This window comes from Mesoplodon bidens (assembly GCF_964165515.1).
Source record: "Mesoplodon bidens genome assembly, contig: HAP1_SCAFFOLD_619, whole genome shotgun sequence".
In the NCBI taxonomy this organism is placed as follows: Eukaryota; Metazoa; Chordata; class Mammalia; order Artiodactyla; family Ziphiidae; genus Mesoplodon; species Mesoplodon bidens.
In genome coordinates, this window is record NW_027672157.1 from 152994 (window position 1) to 174774 (window position 21781).

The window sequence follows — 21781 nt, forward strand, 5'->3', positions numbered from 1 at the left end:
CTTACTGGATCCTCTTCTTCTTTTGTCACTCTTTTCAGTCATTTGTTGATTCTCGATTGTATCTCATTGGTGACTTGCATGACCATTGGTAATCATATCTGGGCAAATACCCCAGCTTGGTGTCTCTCAAAGGGCTGACTGAAAACCACCTGCAACAGAATCAACTGTGGTACTAGATAAAATTCAGGTCCACAGGCCCTGTTCTGATTTCCTGCTCAGAAGCTCTTTAGAGAGTAATGAGTATTTGGAAAATACCTTAGCTAATTCTCACACATTAACACTGAAACCATGGTGGAGTTTGTATGTCTACAATTCCTCAAAGTTCACGGTTTAAAACACATAGGTCTCACCAACTACAGTTCTTTTATTTTAGCTTCATCAATTCACATTTGTTATTTAACCAACTTGGAAATTGCCAGATGTGTGAATAGCCGCCAAAGTAAAATGTATCTATCTTTTGCAAAAATGTCTTCTACCAAATGTCTCTACAAAATGAAATGTAAATACCTTCTAAGATCTTGCTTGGAGGAACCTTACAGATTTTTTAAATCTTCCAGGTTTTAGGGAATAGCAAGTGCAAAGGCCCTGATGTTGGGAAAGCCACTGCAGAAAGAAAATCTGGATGTGTGTGTGAGAGAAGAGTAGTAGTAAACGAGCTTGGAGAGTAGGGCAGAAGAAATACTGAATAAAGCATGTGGGACAGGTAAAAAGTTTAATTTTTATTCTAAAGTGATGGGAACAGGTTTTGGGAAATAATGTGATATGATTCATGGTTTTTTTGTGATTATTCTGGCTATTGTATTGGTTATAGACTATAAGGATTGGGGCAAGAGGGGAGGAAGCAAGGAGGTTGTGGAAGAGGCTGCCTATTGCATTAGATGAGGCAAGCAATGATGGCTTGGAGTAAGTAAAGACGGCAAGAGTAAGGTGAGAGGTAGGTTGATTCAGGATGTATTTTCAAGTTAGACTGGCAAGAATTTATGATGGACTGGACACAGGAATTGTGGGAAAGTGGGAGTTCAAGGATGAATCTAACATTTTTGGCCTGAGCAACTGGATGAGTTATGGAGCCAGGGAAAACGGGAGTGCAATGGATGGATCAAAGCAAAATATTGAGTTTTATTTGCTAAGTTTGAAATGTCTATTATGCATAGATTGGAGATATTTAGTGGGAAATTGGAATTAGGAGTCTGGAGGTTAGGTGAGTGCTTAGGGCTAGAAGTACGAATTGGGGAATCATAAGTCATCTTCCCATTCAAGTAATGGGACTAGATTAAAACTCATGAGTAGTTAAGGTAGATGGAGAGTGAAGGGGGCCAGGAATGAGCCTTAGGGCATTCTAAAAGACATTGAGGGATGGGAGGCATCACCAAGGGAGACTGCCAAGGAATGGTGAGTGAGGAGGGGAGAAATCTAGGAGAGGATGGTGTCCTGGTAGCCAGTGAAACAAAATATTCATTCTGGAAATGATGAGGTTCATTTCCCAAAGTTTCTTGAATTGATGATCATTTGAAACTTGGTATTTTAAAAAGAGCTTTAGCAAACAGAAAAGAGAATAATTTTCTATCATGAGTGATTGATTGCAGTAGCATGGGGAATGGAAAAGTTGTGAAAAGGGAATCAAGAATCTATGTAAAAGACAATTTTAAACAAAAGTATTCATTTAAAAAACAAGTACACAATATTTAGACATTATATTTTGTCTTTGTGTCAACAGCAGCTACAGCATGCTGTAAGTGAAAGATGAAGGATTACAGTTTAATATCAAATCAGGGAAAAAGGTGAAATAGTTGAATTCTTTGTAGATTTTTAATAGATTTCAAACCTCTATTGGTTTTGAATAATGCCATATTTCAAACATACTTTTCTAAATAATCATAACAATTTTAGAATCAGAATAAACCTTATATAACCTTATATAAAACTTATTTAAATGCACATATAGTTCATTTTTATGGGTAAAACTAGGACTCTGGTATTCTGATTACCAGTACTATTTCTTATTGCAACACACTGTTTAAATGTATAGATGATTGAAAAAAAGAGCATACCAGTGATCTCTTAAATGTTTTACAAAATATTAAGTAATTACAATTAGGGGAAATAAAGCTCATGAGGATTAAATTACAGGAAGAGTTTATAAGAGGGCAAACAAGTAGGAGATGTTTTTCCACACAGATAAATATGAGGTTTTAGTAGAAAATGACCAAAACTGCATTTATAAGGTCATGATACTAGCTAAATGAAATAAAGACAACCATCATGTAAATAACATATAATTTTGAAGGTGAATTTTGAATATGGAGACTGGTACAGATTAACATCTGATTATAATAAAAATCAGACAGGCAGGGTAACAAGGTCTTCTTCATCCAATCACAGCTTATCAGGAATAAGGGAACCTCTTGATACTTTGGTATGTGCCATTTTAGGACAATGAACTTGGTACAAAGTGAACACCTGGTACAAGAAATAGTTTAGAAACATAAATATGATTCAAGAAATTCATGGATGGTGAAAGCTATGTTGCATTATTTCAAAAAGTTTTAGACAAGAAATATGCTGTCATTGGAATTGGTGTTTCTCAATAAGTAATGCATCGTTTCTTCCTGTCCACTTTCGAGATTTTTTTTGTCTCTACTTTTCAGAAGTTTCGTTGTAACGCGTCTTGGCAAGGATATCTTTGCGTTTTTCCTCTTTGGGTTTGTTCAGATTCTTGAATTTGTGTTTATGTGTTCTAAAAAATTGGGAACTTTTTAGCCATGATTTCTTTGAATACTTTGTCAGTCCTACTTGCCCTCTGTTTTCATTCTGGAACTTTGATGATATGAATGTTAGTGCTTTTGTTACTGTTTACAGGTTCTTGAGATCCTGTTCTTTCTCCCATCTTTACCCCTCAGTCTATTTTTCTCTGTACATTTGGTACATTGTATTGATCTCTTCTAAGTTCATGATTCTATGCTTTGTAATCTCCAGTCTACTCTTGAGCAAAGTTTCGTTTTTTTTTTTTTGAGCAAAGTTTTTTGATTGTTGTATTTTTTAGTTCTACTGTTCTCATTTGTTTTTATTGTTATAGCTTCTAGTTCTTTGTTTACATTTTCTATTTTTCCCATTTCTGTCAAGGAACACATAATTGCTAATTGAAGCATTTATGTGACAGCTTATTTAAAATCCTTGTCTGATCATTTGAATAGATGTTTTATCTCAGTGTTGGTGTATGTTTATTGTCTTTTCTCATTTATTCTGTGATTTCCTGGTTCTTGGTGTCATAAGTATTTTTCCATTGTATTCTAAACATTGTGAGTTATTATATGACTCTGTAACCCATTTAATTTTATTATTACTTTTTAGAAGGAAGTCATCCTATTTGAGGCGTAGTATGAGGACTGGGGGATTACGTACAGATTTCCATTGGGCCCTACTGACGATACCCCAGCAAAAGTGGGCACTTACATTGTCTCACTGCAGACAGATCAAGTAGAAGTGCAGCTATCCTACTGGCCCTTCTGACACCTTCCCCCCAAAAGTGGGAACATTAGTATCATTGTGTTGCCTTTTAGTAGGAGTGGAAGTTCATCTCCCCAGTAGATTTCTTTTTTTTTTTTTTTTTTTTTTTGGCAGTACGCGGGCCTCTCACTGTTGTGGCCTCTCCCACTGCGGAGCACAGGCTGCGGACGCGCAGGTTCAGCGGCCATGGCTCACGGGCCCAGCCGCTCCGCGGCATGTGGGATCCTCCCGAAACGGGGCACGAACCCGCGTCCCCCGCATCGGCAGGCGGACTCTCAACCACCGCGCCACCAGGGAAGCCCTCCCCAGTAGATTTCTTGACATAGGGGAGGGGAGAAGTGAAGTGTTTGCTGTCCTTCCTCCCACTTCATTCCTTCTTGTTGATGCCGGGTGTGGGTAGAGGGTCAGCTACGTGCTGGCCCCACTGACACCAAGGTAAGAGGAAGAGAACTGCCAACTAGCCCTGCCTCAGGATGGTTATGGGGATTCAGCACCCCACTGGGTCTCACTGACATCATGTGTTGGGGGTTAGTGGGGTGCCTACTCCCTCCAACCTGTAACATCCTATTCTTATTGATGTCAGGGAGAGATGGACGCTATGTCCCACCATTGGACCCCACGACTGTGTGAGGGCAGCCCAGTGTTTACAAGCCTGTCAGGCACCACCTTTTTTTTTTTTAATAAGTAAATTTATTTATTTATTTGGCTGTGTTGGGTCTTCATTTCTGTGCAAGGGCTTTCTCTCGTTGCGGCGAGCGCGTGCCACTCTTCATCATGGTGTGCGGGCCTCTCACTGTTGCGGCCTCTCTTCTTGCGGAGCGCAGGCTCAGTGGCTGTGGCTCATGGGCTCAGCTGCTCCGTGGCATGTGGGATCTGCCCAGACCAGGGATCGAACCTGTGTCCTCTGCATTGGCAGGCAGATTCTAAAACACTGCGCCACCAGGGAAGCCCAGGCACCACCTTTTAAAGTCTGATTGCTAATGGAAAGGGGTGGAGGCTCAGCTCACCACTGGACCACACTGAAACAACCCTGGTGGGGAATCAGAGCACTGGCTCTTCTGGAGGGCAGGAGTGGGGTGGTGAGGAAGATCAAATCCTACCTTGGCCCAACTGAAACGACAGGACATAGGGGATGGGTGCAATATTCCACTGGCACTTGGCTCGAGTAGTGTGTATATTATTGTCCAAATGGTCTTCTGTCTTTAGCAACCCCTTTCCTCATACTTTGGCTAGGGGGAACAGGGTTTTGTGTTTTTTTCGGAAGCTTTTTTGTCTGTTGTTCTGTTGGTGGTTATTGATTGGGGGTTCCTGTAATACCCTCTCCAGGATGTATGGGAAGCAACAGGAAACACAGGGGACTCATCACCATGTTATTCCTCAAGTCCCAAAGTCCCTAGTTAAGTCTGCCTTCTCATTTCCACCTTTCAGCGTCTTCCTATGTTTGTTTGTTGTTATGTTCAGGGTTTTAGTTTTAAGTGGGAGAACCTGGGAGAAATGGGCTACATCATCTTCTTGGAAGCAGAGGTCTGGAGGCCTACTGATGTTAAAAAGTACTGCTGACTGTAAGTTAAAATTTGATGATATACACCTTGCCCTTTAAGAATTATTCTGCTAGATGATGTGGCTTCCCAAAGTTGCTACAATTTGATTTTCATACTTCTAAAAGCCAAGTGTTTTGCTGGAATTGAAATTTAAAGATAAGCAAGAGATGAGGCTAAGATGATCTATGTGGTAACAGATTAAAGTTGGAAACATCAATATACGTTCATGTTTAGCTTAATATTGCTTCATATTACCTTAATACACATGGTTATGTAGAGAGATACTTATAGATATGTGCCTATACGTGGGTCATGTACACACATATTATCTCTTTGCTCTGTCAGCTGAGAAGATCTAGAAGCAATGACATCCGAGCAGCAATTAGCACACCCCACACCCAGATCCTGCTGGCTAATACCGTTCTCCACTAAAAAGACCTAGTTATCCTTGAAGAAATAGCTGATTCTAGGACTAGGGCAGTAAATATACAAGATTTATAGACAAGACCATCTTATAGTGTCAGAAAGGAAGGAAGTTCCAAAAAAAAAAAAATACAGGATGGGGATACCTCAGAGTGGCACAAGAGCCAACTGAAAAGAGTTCACAAGGGTCAGGACTAGAGCAATTTGAGGAACTAATTCTACTAAAGTAGAATTAGATTATAACCCAAAGTATAAAATAAAAATCCATGAGTTCTTCTGATATAAATAAATAATTGGATACATAAATAAATGCAGGAGAATAGATAAATCTCCAGTGCAATAGAATTCCAAATAGTTTATGTAGTACCCCATCTGAAGCATAACTCCCTTTTCCTTAGTTGTGGGCTGAGCATATTGACTTCCTTCCAAAAAGTACAGCATGAAAATGGGAAAACAGTAATCTTACGATGGAGAAACCTGAAAAACACTACCTCAGCCTGGTGATCAAGGTCGACCTCAGCATTCATAATGCATATTGATACTTTGTACACTTGATGTGATCTGACAGAACGACCCTTCTACTCTGTGGTCTTCCTCCCCAAAACACATAATCCCAATATTATCATGAAAAATGCATCAAACAAATTCTAGTAGTGGGTATCCTACAAAAAACTAACTACTCAAAATTGTCAAGGTCATCCAAGGAAACTATGAGAAGCTATCAAACCCAAGAGGAGCCTAAGGAAACATGGCAACTAAAGGTAATGTGATGTTTTGGATGAAATCCTGGAATAGAAAAAGGACATTAGGTAAAAACTAAGGAACTGGACTAATGGATGGGCTATAATAAATGATAATGTATCAATATTAGTTAATTGATTGTAACAATGTAACATACTAATAGAAGTGGATCATCATAGAGGGAAATGGGTATAGTGTATATGGAAACACTTTATACTATCTTCTCAATTTTTCTGTAAAATTAAAACATTTCTAAAAAATAAAGTCTATAAAAACATCGTGTTTCTTGTTTTATGAGTATGTGCCTGTATTTCCTAAAAAATATGTAAATTTGCTTTACCTTCCTTGATACTCATATTAAAGAAAATACTAAGTAACCCTGAAAGAATTTGTAACTCCAATTCAACAAGCAATAATTCTTGGTATTAACTTTTTGGAAGAACCCACTGAATAAATCAAAGCAAATTGTCTTTAAAGGCTGAATTTCTTTTCAGTGTTTAATCTTTTATATGATTAATGCATACCACAAGCATGATTCTGTTTCAAAGGGCAGAAAACGTTGATTGTAGGCAATGTCTAAAGTACAGTGAAATATTAACGCCTGATGCTATAACAAGTTTAATGTATTTAATGTTTTCAAAATGATGAATTGTTATTTCAGTCAACAAAGTATTCACTTGTATACATTTCCTACCCACCTTTTCCGAAAACACCCACAAGAAATGATACTATCGTCTGACATTAGGTTCATCAAGTTAAATTAGCGTTTTTGGTAGCTGTGGTTGCCAATGGTACTGGAATGTGTGATACTTTTACAAAGCCTCTCCATGGCAAAATCTGATCTTCACAAGGTAAATCACAGTAGGTGCCTAAAGCCAAATGACATATAGCCAAATGACATATAGCTTTGTAGCTACATTACCAAGCATTTTACTTAGAGGCACAATAGAATGTAGAAAAGGCCATTTCTCTTTCTGTCTTTTTCTGCTCAAAGGTCACTCACCATCTTACTTTTTATCAGCCATCTCAGAAGTTTTCCACAAAATTAGACTATATAATGTCACTTAATTCGAATGTAGCTCAACATTCTGTTTTAGTACAGCTAATCTCACATTATTTTATTGGTGCTAAATATGTAAATCATCAGCAAATTTTTGTACTTAACTTTTCTTTTGATGTGGACCACTTTTTAAAGTCTTTATTGAATTTGTTACAATACTCCTTCAGTTTTATGTTTTGGTATTTTGGCTGCGAGGCATGTGGGATCATAGCTCCCCGACTAGGGATTGAACACACACCCCCTGCATTGGAAGGCGAAGTCTTAACCACTGGACCGCCAGGGAAGTCCCTGTACTTAACTTTTAAAAATAATTAAAATAAGCTATTCAACACATTTTCCCTTAAAAAAAAAACGCAATTCTTCTTAGGCTGGCCCTGGGCACATATGTGACTTTGCCATTTTTTCCATGGACTATTTTCTTATCTGTTCTACTGTGTCACATTTGTTCTACCTTCTCAAAACGAAGCATTTAAAAATTCATCTATGCATTCATGCATTCATACATTTATTAAATAAATCTATTGAACACCTACATACGGCACAGAAAAAAAGGCAGAAAACTAATCTGGGTTGCACAGAAAGTAATGAACTCAGTGAAAATTTTTGGTGAAAACAGGTGTTAATCTACTGGAAATTACGTTTCATTATGGGGACTCACAGACTCAAGGAAAATCAAGACCTAAATAATAATAAAGTGATAAAAGCACTAGCCATTTACTGAGTGCCTGCTTGTACCTGACTCTGAAACTCTAAAATCATTACGGATGTTTTGAGGATTGTCTGATATGATTATAATGTCCATTTTACAGATGAAAATAACAAGGTTCAGAGACATTAGGTTACTTGCCTAAAGTGAAGTGGCCCAGAAACTACAGAACTGGAAATTGAACCTTAGACTTCATAATGCCAAAGTCTGTGCTTTTAATCACTGTGTGTGTGTGTGTGTGTGTGTGTGTGTGTGTGTGTGAGAGAGAGAGAGAGAGAGAGAGAGAGAGAGAGAGAATGTGTTTAATAGAGAACTTCTGAGAAATGGCAAGAAAACTGCCAGGTATCCATAAAACAATAATTTAGGAGCTTCTTACTATACAGGTAATTGTTAATCATATGGCTGGATTAAGCATCTCTCACTTTTGAACTAAGAAATGAAAAGCTTCCAGAAGTTGAGTCTAAATTTTACACTTACATAAGATACTTCATACAGAATGCTCAAGTATAATAACTAAAGAGCTCTGAAAATACTGGAAGCATTCATATTAGTATGGTTTCATATTGTGGATAATAGAGGATTTAAGAAATTGGCAGAGGCAACTGCAGACTCATTGGTTATCATTTCTGTGAATAACTGAATAAAATGCGAAAAAAGAAAAAAGAATGGCTAACAATTTTAGGTAGTTTGCTTAATCTCCATACTAGGAAAGACTGAGCAAAAAAAAAAAAAAATTCTCGAAATTTTATTTTGAAAGCACCTACAAGTGTATATGGTCTTTTTAAACCAAATAACTTGGAATTATGAACTGTCAAATAAGTCTAATCTTCTCTGATGATAAAATTGCTGACTTTATTTGAAACTATGAAATGAAAAATGAGGTAATAATCAGAAATTCTTAAGAAAAGGAGTAGAAAAAACAAAATTATAAGAGTTATGTTAAAAAATATTTTGAAAGAAACATAAAATCCCCATTACTGGTACAGAGCTTTTAAAACCTTATTTTGGTTTTAAGTTTTAATAAATATTTATATGTTTACATAATTACTGTCATAAGGAAGACACAATTTTAGGTCAGCTTTCTTCATTCTTTCTTTATTAAGCATTATTCTATTTTGCTCCATCATCTTGTAATTATACTATAGTAACTGTGTAATTTTCTACTAAGTGGATATAATTTCCTAAACTGTTTTCCTACTGTTAACAAGTAAAGGTGTTTCTAATTTTTTGTTATTGCAAATGACATGACAATGAGCATCTTTATATAATAATTTTCTGGATTATAAAGTATTTATTGGCATAAGCATCCAGAATTAGAATTAATGTGTAAAAACCTATTAACATTTTTATCTTGCTAGACATTGCCAAATTACTTGTCAAAAGATGGAACCAAATTATATTGCAAACATCTTTGCCAACAGAAGACATTATATAAAATTTTTCATTTTGCTAAATTAATAAGTGGGAAACCTATGTTCCATTTCTTTGAATTCTTTGATAACAGAGTGCTGCTGGAGGCTGGGAGGGCAGCCATGTCCATGAAGGCTCCCCAGAGTTGGAGCGGGGAAGTAGAAAAAGGTAAAAAAAATACTAATTGTATTTTCCCTCGATTGTTATCTCTCACTCTCTTCTGCCTCTGTGTAACTTATATCCAGGTAGCTGGAGAAAAATCATGTGGCAGGGCAAATTGGTATTCCAATAAATTAATAATCACCAGCTTCAAATGGATTTTCAAGACTGGAAATAGTGCTCTGACTTATAGTACGTTCTTTCTAATTCTCCTTAAGGACTATTTTCTGAGAAGCTTTACCTGCCCTCCTCAAATGTTCCTCCATCCTCTCTACTTCCTTCATTCTGAGCCGGTGAGGTGCTTCATAACTCATTAAGAACACAGAAGTCAGTAAATAGTCCACTGCCAAATCCATTAATCCATTAGCATTTGCATTGATCTTTGTATTCCCTTTTACTACAGGAGTTAAAGTTAAAAGTCCATGTGCACTACAGATAGCATTTCATTTCCTCTCATCTTCTCAAGTACTTCACAGCACTGCATTTTCTACAACCCATCTACTCCTTATGAATGATTCTTGCCAAAATTCAACCTCATTCTAGACTAGTAACTCCAACTTAAAATGTTAAAAACTATACGTGCAACATGAAAGCCTCCCTCCTCCCCTAATCCCTGCATATCTTCTTTAGCCAATTCATGTCTGAGCTTTTCAAAATTGTTATCTTCATATATTGTTTCCATTTCCTCACGTCCCATTTACTCTATAAGTTACATCCATCTGACTTCTCTCACCGTAATCTCTTTGCCCACTGTCCTGAAATTTTACTTATGGAGGTCACCAGCGATCTCCATGTCAGTATAGCCAACGAATAGTTTTTGTCCTATTTCTAGGCTTTTTCCTTCTTTAAAAAAGAAAAACAAAAACAAAAACCGTTTTTTTTTCTTCTATGCTTTTACACTCTCATCATCTTCTGTCTTGGTATATTTTACTGGCTTTCTGTGTTTAATCTGATTTCTAATATTCTATTAGTTTCCTTTATCTTGAGTGGAATAAACCAGTATATGAAGGATTATTCTCAACAGTTCGTTCTCATAATAACAGTACTAGTAGCAGCAGTCAATACTCTGTAATGCTTATCATGTGCCAGACACTATTCTAAGACACTGTTTAAATACATATATATAGACACACACAAATATATATGAGGTTTTCCTCCTCATAGGCCTATGAAATAAGCCTATTATTATACCCATGTTACAAATGAGAAAACTGAGGCAATGAGAGGCCAAGGTCCCATGATCAGTACATGGTGAAGCCCCGCCTGAGTTGATGCTGGAACTTTAGAGTAGACAGGATAAATAATGTCTCACAGATTGGCCTTAAAAGTGAGCAACATTCAATTAATGACTTGTTAAGTATCAGAAAAAAATGGAACATTTTAAATTGAATGGGAACTACTGAGTCATGTATCAGTAACTAAGAATGACTCTTATTGAATGAAATTATTTTTCATTATTCTTTTGAAAGAAGAATATTCTTGTGTAAGTGTTTCACACTTGTTTTTTCATTCACATATTTATTCAGTTATTGGACCCACATTTCCTACACACCTTCTATGTGCCAGTGTCTGCTGCCAGCTGTTTTGCAAAATCAGAAGAAAAGGAAAGGTAATTCCTTCTCACCATTGCCTCAGCCAGTATTTCTTCTGTAATTAAAATTGAAAGCTTTCCCCAACAGGTTCTCAGAGGCTCTCCCAGAGAAACAGATTTCTCTTTTCCTGTATAATTAAGCACAAATTGTAAGGTGCAGGGCTTGGCCATAGAGGGATGGATGGTCAGAGGTGTTCCGTGCAAGGCTGGGGGACGCTTTTGTGTTTGGTTAGCTGTTAGGAAGTGCTAATTTCCTTTTCTCTTGCCATTAGGCACTAATTCCCTGCTGTGCCAGAATTTTTTTACAGGCTGGGGCCAGAAAGGTGAAGGGAGCTGTACAGCACAAATGCCAGAGAATCACCTGCACCAGGAAACTGCTGCTGGGCCAGGAAGGTGATTGTTCACCCAGCGTTTGTGCCAACAATGTACCTCAAAACTCCTTTTCTTCTCGTCCTTGGGAGCAGGCCTAAGAGTAGGTACTAAATTCGGTCCCTGACTGTCTCAGGTCGCTAAGCGTGTACCCTACACACGAGGTTCCAATAGCAATTAAGCATCTAATCAAAATCTCCTAGCTCAGGAACAAAAGCCAAGGCTTAACTCTTTCCTGGGCTGCTGACTGCAAGGAGATCCGTGTTGCCTGCCCGTCAGAGCCACGTGTCTGCGTCCCCACATCTACTGCTCTGAAGGGGAGACAGCCCACAGCAAGCTCCCAAGCCCTACAGCACAGATACCCTGAAAGCTCGGGGAGGCCAATGTGTGTTCCTTCTGCTTCTCACAAACACAAGGCAAAACGGGCTGCACCCACATCACCCTAACACCTCTGCCTCTGCAGGTCTCATCCCAGAAACGCCCTTTCCTTTCAAAGAACCAGGTGGCCAGAACTGTGACCACAGATGACAATTTTTCTGCCATTTTATTTTAGCCCTATGCAAAGAGCCTCTAGCGTGGCCCTATGACTCTGTTCGCCTGGTGTTGACACCTTGTATGATCACCACCTCCCTCTGAGCATAGACAGGACCTGTGACTTTTTTCTAAACAATTGAGTATGGCAAAGGTGAAGGGGTTTGGCAGATGTTATAAAGGTCCCAAGTCAAAAGGGTAAATCAAAAAGGAGATTATCCTGTGTGGCCTTAATCAGGTGAAAGCTCATAAAAGAGGCACCGGGCCTTCTACAGGCCAGAGACCCTCCTTGCTGGCTGAAGCAAGCAGCCACACCGAAGCAGCCCACAGGGAGGAACTGCATTGCCTCTAGGATCTGGGGTGGCCTCCAGTGACAATCAGCAAAAAGCTGGGGACCCCAGTCTTGGAGCAACCAGGATATGAATTCTGCCAACGACCTGAATGAGCATGGAAGTGCATTCCCCCCCAGGCTGATGTCCACATGAAAATGTGGTCCACCCAACACGTTTATCAGAGCCTGGTGAGACCCCAAGCAGAGGACCCAGTGCCTGGACTCCGGACCCATAAAACCTGGGTTGTTTTAAGCCACTCATTTGTTACTCAGCAAACAGATAACTAATACAATTCCTAAGCATTCAGATCCTACATTTTTAAATGACTGGTGACTCAGCTGTATTGCAGCCATGGTCTTCATCATTAATATCTTCAAATCACCAGCCAATTAATATATTCCTTCTATGCATTGCCCCTTGGGTCCATGGTGCATATTTTTTGAGACCATTGAGCTCTTGAGATCTTCTGTCAATCATTTCTCATTTCTTCTCAACCTTGCCTTTTTAGTCACTGAGAGCCCATATTGCAAAGAAAGATCTTAAAGTGAGTAGAAAACTACATTAAACAAAAAGATATGGATCCTATGCTTGACACACAAATATTACAAAAATATATTCTTTTTATTTTAATCAAGCCTTCACATGCACAAAGAGAAAATCATATTTTATTCCTGCTTGTCTTAAGCCTCATGAAGCCTTCAGTTCATAAACTTCTAGAAAACTTTCAAAGTTCTCAACAAATATGTTTTGTAGTTCAGATCATTTTAGAAATCAACTGCCATAGACCAATAGGATTTTTTCCCCATGGAGTTTGACAAGCTGAACCTATTTATATGGAAGAGCGGGCCAAGAAAGGCTAGGATACGTCCAAAGACTCCAAACGCCAGATATGAAGAATTATTATAAAGTGATACTTTTTAGTATATTATAAAGTATGATGTTGGCACAATGATTTAAAAAAATAATAAACCAACAGAATAAAAAGAGCTGCCCAACACAGGCCCATGCATGTATTGAAATCTGATATATGGAAGATGGGACATTACAAATCAGAGGGGAACAATGTTCTATATACTGAATGGTACCCCATGATAGGTTCCCAATATAGGGGTGGGGGATAAATAAAACGGAAGAAATCGTCATTTAGGAATTTAGTTAACTACCAAACAATGAAAAGAAAAAGAGGTAAAAAAAAAAGGTATAAGCCAGTATTTTTAAACTATAACACAGTAAACAGTTATATAAATCATGTTATTCATTGTGTTTTGCAATCATTTATCATTTTAAAACAATCTAGGGTTAAGAGAGGCTGACTGACCTTTTAAAATATATTAATTACTGCCTATGATTCAGCTCTTAAAAATATATGCTTAATTTGTGATTGAGAAAGGGGATTCATTTTAAAAAATAGCTTTAACATGCCTTTGGCCTAACAAAAAGCCAAACATGGGATGTATTTCAAAATCATAGGATTATGAAGATTGGACGCGAGCATGATGAAACAAGATTGGTCATGAATTGATAAGTACTAAAGCAAAATAATGGGCATCTAGGGATTTATTATGTATGTGTGTGTTTGACATTTTCCATAACTAAGAAAGTATTTTAAAAAAGGAAAGAAAAAGAGTGTTTGGTAAAGCATCTCAAGTAAGAAAGTTAAACAATAAGTCCCCTACATACAAATGAGTTCCATTCCGAGAACGCGTTCCTTAAGTCCAAATTGTTTGCAAATCCAACAAAGTTAGCCTAGGTACCCAACTAACAACTCGGCTATATAGTACGGGACTGAAATAGGTTTATAATACTTTTCACACAAATAATACATACAAAACAAACAGAAAAAATAAAGAAAACATTTTTAATCTTACAGTACAGTACTCTGAAAAGTACAGTAGTACCAGCTACTTTACCTATGCTTTTACGCTTGCTTCTGGACAGCCTGGGCTTGAAATAAAGATACTGTACTACTGTCCTCTATACAGTTCTGTAAACTACACAAAAGCACAACCACTCGTAGAAGATGCATGCACGTGACAATTTACCCCAGACACTTGAACTTACGTGATTGGACATGCGAATGCATGTTTGCATCTTTGAAAGTTCACAACTTGAAGGTCTGTATGTAGGGGACTTACTGTACAGAACTTGTGTGCTATTATTTTAAGAAAACACACATGTATATATGTGCATATATATGTGTATATATAGGCATAATAAAATGTGCATAAAAAGTTATGTTATATATATACACACACACACACACACATATATATACGCATATATACATAATTAACATAACTTTTGGGGGCAGGCAAGTCTACATTCTTACACAGTCATGTTACAGGTGAGGATCCTGATCTCTCCTGGGTGGTTATCTTCTGTTTGCCCTCCCAGGTCCCCTCTCCACCCTTCTCTGGTGAACTGGAAGGGTGAGGTTGACAGGATCCCAGCCCCTGAGACTTCTAGCTGGGTCTGGGCCATGGAGAGCATCAGAGAGATGTGAGGGAGGGAGGGAGGAGGAAAGTGAAGGCAGGGGATTTGTTTCCCTGGCTTTCTCCCTGCTAGATAGCCTCCAAGTGGGCTAACTATGACCTTTTACTGAAGGTTACTGTACCTCTCAAGAAGACCAATTCTCCAGGGGTCCTTTTTCTGCTGGGGTCCTGAAACTGATCCCTCTCTTCTTCCCTTTGGACATAGAGATTGTCTCAGCTCAGCTGCTCCTAGCCCCAGATTCCTGCACAATCCCTCCTATGGGGCTGTACTCACACCCTTGTAACAGTTTTGTGTGCCATCTGTTATCTATTAGGACCCTAATTACCACCCTCTTCATTAAACAATAGATGGTACACAGTTATTATAAATAGAGATGGGGAGATTATTATTCTCTACATTTGCAAATCTTTCCAGTATTGCAGTTATGTCCTAGGTGATTCCCAAACTGGACACAGCAGACACAGGAATAAAGGAAAAGAGAGATGTGCAATTGGGGGTTATCAACTAGATACTTACTGGTCCACAAACCAGTTCCTTTTGCTAATAGACATGGAGGCAACTGAGAAGACAGTCCTTTCTCTGAAAAGCCCCAATTGTGAGAGCAATTCAGCTCTTCTAACTTTCCCTATATCTGAACCTAGACTCAGTGCTATAGGACTATTAGAGCACATCAAATATTGCACTATAGTTACCTGGATACATGTATTTATCTCCTCCAGTAGGCTGTGAGCAATTCAAGGAAAAGAGTCCGTCTCATTCAACTTTATATCCTTGCCATCTAGCACAGTGTCTGGCATATAACAGACACAGTAAATGTTAATTGAATGAATAAATGCCTGCTTGAATAAATGAATGCCAGTGGGGCCAGTGTGTTCCATAGCAGGGCTCTAAACAGAGGCTCTTCTCACCTTCCAGTCGCCATCTGGCTTCCAAAAGCAGCACCAAATCCAAATGTGACCTTGGTACCATGGAATAAAGAATCTTTCTCATCTGAATCACGCTGGCTACATCTGCCTGGCTACAGTCAACATAAGGTCTTGAGGCTGAGACACACCTTCATTTGTTAAAAGGGGGAGGGGAGCAGATGGCAAATGAAGGTACTCAAGCTCATTAATTCCTAATGGAGTTGTCCTCCTGGATGTAATTAGAACAACAAGAAGAGCCAAAGGAGGAGGGTTTGGGGAATAAAGTAGGCAGCTGGAAGAGGTTTATGAACGGTATAAACCCTCAGGGAGCTTTCCATTAGACAGAATAATAATGTCCACACTTCACAATGGCATAGTTCTCCTCAACCAGCAAAACACATCTGCATACATTATTTCAATAGCGTCTCAGGAAATGATTGTAAGACACAGAGGAGAGTTTTATTTTTCCAATTGTGTAAATTTAAAAAGTTAAACTTCTCCTCAGAGAAGTTAAGCCACCTGCCCTGAGTAACATGGCTAGAAAGTTATAGAATAAGGATGGATTTCAAACATTCTGACACTGAATTTGGTCTCCATCCATTCCATGGCTATAAATGGAGAGAGTGACCTTCAGACCAATTCTAAAAAGCATGTGACACTCCACCCAGCCCAGCTATTCCACAGCATGCTCCTTTCTTCCATGCCCACTACCAATCACTTAAAGACAACCAGTTGCCTTCTATTTTTGATTGGCAAGTGGGACACAGAAGTTCTTATGAGCCTAGAGTTTTTATTTCTTTATGTCCCCATGGAAGACCTCAAGCCAAGAGAGAAGGGAACTCTTCCTATTAGACCTGGTTAACTGATTCCATTTCTTCCCACTGTTCCCAACACAAAATAAATTTATTCAAATATGTAGTTGCATTGAAATTGAGAATTACATATTGTACTTTGATCTTATAGGAAGTGTGCAGCATAAAGCTGAGATATCAGCATTAAATGCAGAGACTTTATAACTAAGGGCTTGCTAGTAAGCCTGGGTTTTCATACTCAGGTCAGTCTACCCAAAAAGAAGTACGTTACTTGAAAATTGACTCTTTGCATTAAAGTAAACTTGCCCCTTAAAGTCTTCTTCTTCCTCTCTCAAAGACACACAGCTGACTTAGTTCAGAAGCAAGCTGAAAAGAGTAAGGAAGATGTTCTATTTAACCAGCATCAATTGCTTATAACTATCCTGTTCTCAGCATCTTTTCCCCCCAAGGAAGCATTCAGCCAACATTTTTATTGGACTGATGCCCAGATTGCTCCATTAATTCATGCAACTACCTTTGTCGGAGTGCTCCAGGCATTATTACTCATGAATCCTACAGAGCACAAATATATCTCTAGAAATACTGTCATTTGTGTTACATATGACCTTAAAGCATCTTCATAAATTATACCTTCAAAGCAAACTAGAGAGCACTGAAGTCTTTTGCTATGTTAGTCATCTTAGTTTCACTAGACCCATTGTCTTTTCTTTACATATGCAATGTGACTAAATTGGTTTTACTGATCTGGGTCCTTCAGATTCATCAACTTTATCTTAAAGTGTATAAGATATATGATCTTTAAATCAGTAATGGTATCTTTCTGCTCTGTGGGTTTCATTGGTTCAAACTTATCTTCCAATTATGTCTTCCTGAGACGTATTCTAGCTATGATGGGGGCTTCTAGGCTGTGGTTTGTTTCTGGTACTGTATCTATTAAGTAATCAAACCAGAAAAACAACAAAAATTGTGCTTTGGCTTCATATACATTAGACCATTTAACATGAAACCTGTCCATTTTCAGAGATTTGGGCAACAAATATAGTCACTTAATTATTAGTTACCTTATCCTAAACAATTGTCAGTAGCCCACCATGGTAATAAGAAAGTTCTTTCTCAAAATAATTACCATTTGATTTCCAATTGCTTATAAAACGAGCACTGTTTTCTACCCCAAATTTCCATGAAATCTTTTAATAAATATTCTTGTTTCATATTAGGAGTTTAAATGAATAAGGTATTATTCACATAAAAGAAATAAGTACTTTGATCTACTACATTATTTTCAAAAGGAAAGTAGAACCACAATGTATGATGATATCCTGAACATGATCTGGGACACAAAAAAATCAGTATTATCTGTGAAACCCTGAGCAAAATTTCTCTCCTTTGCGGACAGAAAGCAACAATGTCATTCAGCTATTTACATATGGCCCAGATACTAATGAGGAACTGTTTCCTGCTTTCTGTGAAGGAAAAGTGAACTATGAATAAATATCACTGGGGTCATTATCACCTGCACACACAGGTAACTGGTGGCTTGCAACAAAAGAGTGTCAGAAGCAAAATGGATCTGTAGCAGGAAAATCTGTCTTAAGGCATGATTGGGGGTAAAAGACTAACTGTGGATAAATATTTGTGGTGCCTGGCAAAGCTCTCCAAGTTCCAAGATGACGAAAGACCTTTCACACATATATGGAACTTTCCATGAGAGTTCTAGAGCCTTTCAACCTCAGAATATATCTGGCCTATCCTCTTTTCAAAAGGTAAACTGACAGGATCTTGGAGAAATGGGAGTTGAACCTGCTCTTAGAGATCTTCAGAGAAGAGGAATTTCAGCTTCCTGGCTTAACTATGTTGCTTCTATCTAGTTTATTTTACATGGCACACTTATCATGCTTAAAAATCAGCCCAAGTCCACCTGTTATTTTTTTTTAGCAGCATTCACTCATTTATTCAATAATTATATACTGAGCACCTCTTATAGTCCAGGCACAGCTTTACTAGCTGGGATTCAAGAGAGAACAAAAGAGACCATAATTCTTCCTCTTGTCGTCTTTATTATTCTAGCAATAAACTGTTCAATTCCCAGTAACATCCTTATTTCTTGTATGAAATTGGGTCAACTTCTTTGACCAAAGCTAGTTTTGTTAGAATTTAATTCCTTTAACAAAAAATTCAGCGACATGAAAACCAACATTAGTTTTGTACTCACAATTTGACAGCATTTGGGGCTGGTTCTTTTTTATTATTTGTCATTCTCATGTTTCCTAGAGGTGTACCCTGAACTGAAGAACAGTTTCCCTCCATCCTGGAAGGATACCAGTTCAACCGCATACACATCCCTGAGGGACACAGGCGGAATGTGAAGAAAGAGGGGGCCTAGCCAGCCATATGGCCCATTCAACATTGGGGAAAAATGGAATTGCCTTTACATCAAGTTTCCTAGGGAGGATATAGGGAAAGCTTGTACAGAATTACTACTCCAGCTAATCTGTAGCTCTTGCTACTACTACCATTGTCCTTTGACCTCACGTACATTAGAATACTTGGTCCTCACAGCAACTCCATGAGGAACAGATGAGAAAACAGGCTGGCAAAGGTAAGTGACTTGTCTACAATTAACAGCTCTGACAAATGGCGGTGCTGAAATTCAAACTTATTTCAGGGGTCCGTCTCATGAAAAACCTATGATGTTAGTTATCTAATAAAACCATAGAAAGGGAGGAAAACCTAGGCAGAACACTCTATGACATAAATCACAGCAAGAACCTTTCTGACCCACCTCCTAGACAAATGGAAATAAAAACAAAAATAAACAAATGAGACCTAATGAAACTTAAAAGCTTTTGCACAGCAAAGGAAACCATAAACAAGATGAAAAGACAACCCTCAGAATGGGAGAAAATATTTGCCAATATTTGAAGCAACTGACAAAGGATTAATCTCCAAAGTTTACAAGCAGCTCATGCAGCTCAATATCAAAAAAACAACCCCATCCAAAAATGAGAAGACCTAAATAGACATTTCTCCAAAGAAGATATACAGATTGCCAACAAACACATGAAAGGATGCTCAACATCACTAATCATTAGAGAAATGCAAATCCAAACTACAATGACGTATCACCTCACACCAGTCAGAGGGGCCATCATCAAACAATCTAGAAACAAGAAATGCTGGAGAGGGTGTGGAGAAAAGGGAATCTTCTTGCACTGTTGGTGGGAATGTAAATTGATACAGCCACTATGGAGAACAGTATGGAGATTCCTTAAAAAACGAAAAATAGAACTGCCATATGGCCCAGCAATCCCACTACTGGGCATATACCCTGAGAAAACCATAATTCAAAAAGAGTCATGTACCACAATGTTCATTGCAGCTCTATTTACAATAGCCAGGACATGGAAGTGACCTAAGTGTCCATCGACAGATGAGTGGATAAAGAAGATGTGGCACATATATACAATGGAATATTACTCAGCCATAAAAAGAAACGAAATTGAGTTATTTGTAGTGAGGTGGATGGACCTAGAGTCTGTCATACAGAGTGAAGTAAGTCAGAAAGAGAAAAACAAATACCATATGCTAACACATATATATGGAATCTAAAAAAAAAAAAAAGGTTCTGAAGAACCTAGGAGCAGGACAGGAATAAAGACACAGACGTAGAGAATGGACTTGAGGACACAGGGAGGGAGAAGGGTAAGCTGGGTGAAGTGAGAGTGTGGCATGGACATATATACACTATCAAATGTCAAATAGAGAGCTAGTGGGAAGCAGCCGCATAGCACAGGGAGATCAGCTCAGTGCTTTGTGACCACCTAGAGGGGTGGGGAAGGGAGGGTGGGAGGGAGACGCAAGAGGGAGGAGATATGGGGATATATGTTTACGTATAGCTGATTCACTTTGTTATAGAGCAGAAACTAGCACACCACTGTGAAGCAATTATACTCCAATAAAGTTGTTAAAAAAAACATAGAAACGAATTAAACTTTAACCATCATTATTTCATCCTATAGAATGACATAACCCAAGAGAAAAAGATAGAGGTGTTGAATATCACTCATGCATTTTCAGTTCCTTCTGTGAATCTTAGCTACTGTAATAAAAGCATTGTTTTGAGCATTGTTTTATACGCATCCTCATATAAGACCACACATGCCTGTATCGATTAAAATTTAAAAGAAACAAATATTAACTGCAGATATCTAGTTCACTTACCTTGAACAAAGTAGCTTCAGGTGCTTCCACTTTTGAAGCTGGATAAATATCAGACAGGAACGAAGTTCACTTTAGTTTGGTCCAGGAAGAAAAAAGATTCACAGCTCTGAGAATAAAGAAAGAATCAGACCTTGTCAGGGCATTTGGTTCTAATTAACTAGTGACAAAATGGTTCTACACTGCAACTATGTAAAAGTGGCTGAGTTATTTGAGCTAGGAAAGGTCAAAAACAATGATTATGATCAAGATGTTGTTATTGCATATACTTTTGATTATTGGGAGTGAATCTTCCTCTCTCTTTTCCTCATTAAAATTTTATGGTTTATCAATTTAAAGTTAAGTGAACAAGATAATTTAACATTATTTTGATAATGGAGCATATTCCTTGTAAAACATAAATCCCTGGAGGCTTTCTCAATTCCCCTTCTTCTATCCCCACAAAGCTGCCTCTGTCTAGTATTGAGCCATGGCTTTGCTCAAGAAAGCAAAACAAAACACAAATTATCTAGTGGTAGCAATCTGAATGAAGACCTGGCCCAGAGGACAAAAAATGTGATTTAAAATAAAATAGGATGTCATGATCTAAACTACTCATTTGGCATTTACCATAAATCCCTGAGTACCATTAGTTGTCTTTTCAGGTAAATTCAATAAAAATTTATCGACTATTTTCCATGTACAAGCACTTTGCTAGATATTAAGAAAAAGGAGGTGAATAGAAGACCAGGCTCTCTTCTCTGCAATCTATCTCTGAAGAAAGGAATATATGCAAACAATCCTGAATAATTTCAGGGATAGAGAGAAAAAATAGCATACTTTTGAAGAGTAATGCTAACTTGATATGATTCTATTTTATTCTTTCTGATCTATTGTAAACCCTTGGAAACCAGAAATTTGTATTTTTCAGAATCTTTGCACATGTGAGTATTTTAATCAGTAGTCCTTTTTAGTGAAGGACAGAAATTGTGTATGTTCTAAGG

The 21781-nt window shown here is 38.1% G+C and overlaps 1 long non-coding RNA gene across 3 annotated transcripts in view; it reads right to left on the reverse strand.

Annotated features, from left to right (window-relative positions):
* The window catches only part of LOC308610531, a 36836-nt gene extending 15859 nt beyond the window's left edge, over positions 1-20977 (reverse strand). For all 3 annotated transcript variants that reach the window (XR_014014571.1, XR_014014572.1, XR_014014573.1), the window contains exon 1: positions 20802-20977. This is a non-coding gene — a long non-coding RNA (uncharacterized lncRNA). The remainder of the gene's footprint in view (positions 1-20801) is intronic.
* Between the last annotated feature and the right edge of the window lie 804 nt (positions 20978-21781).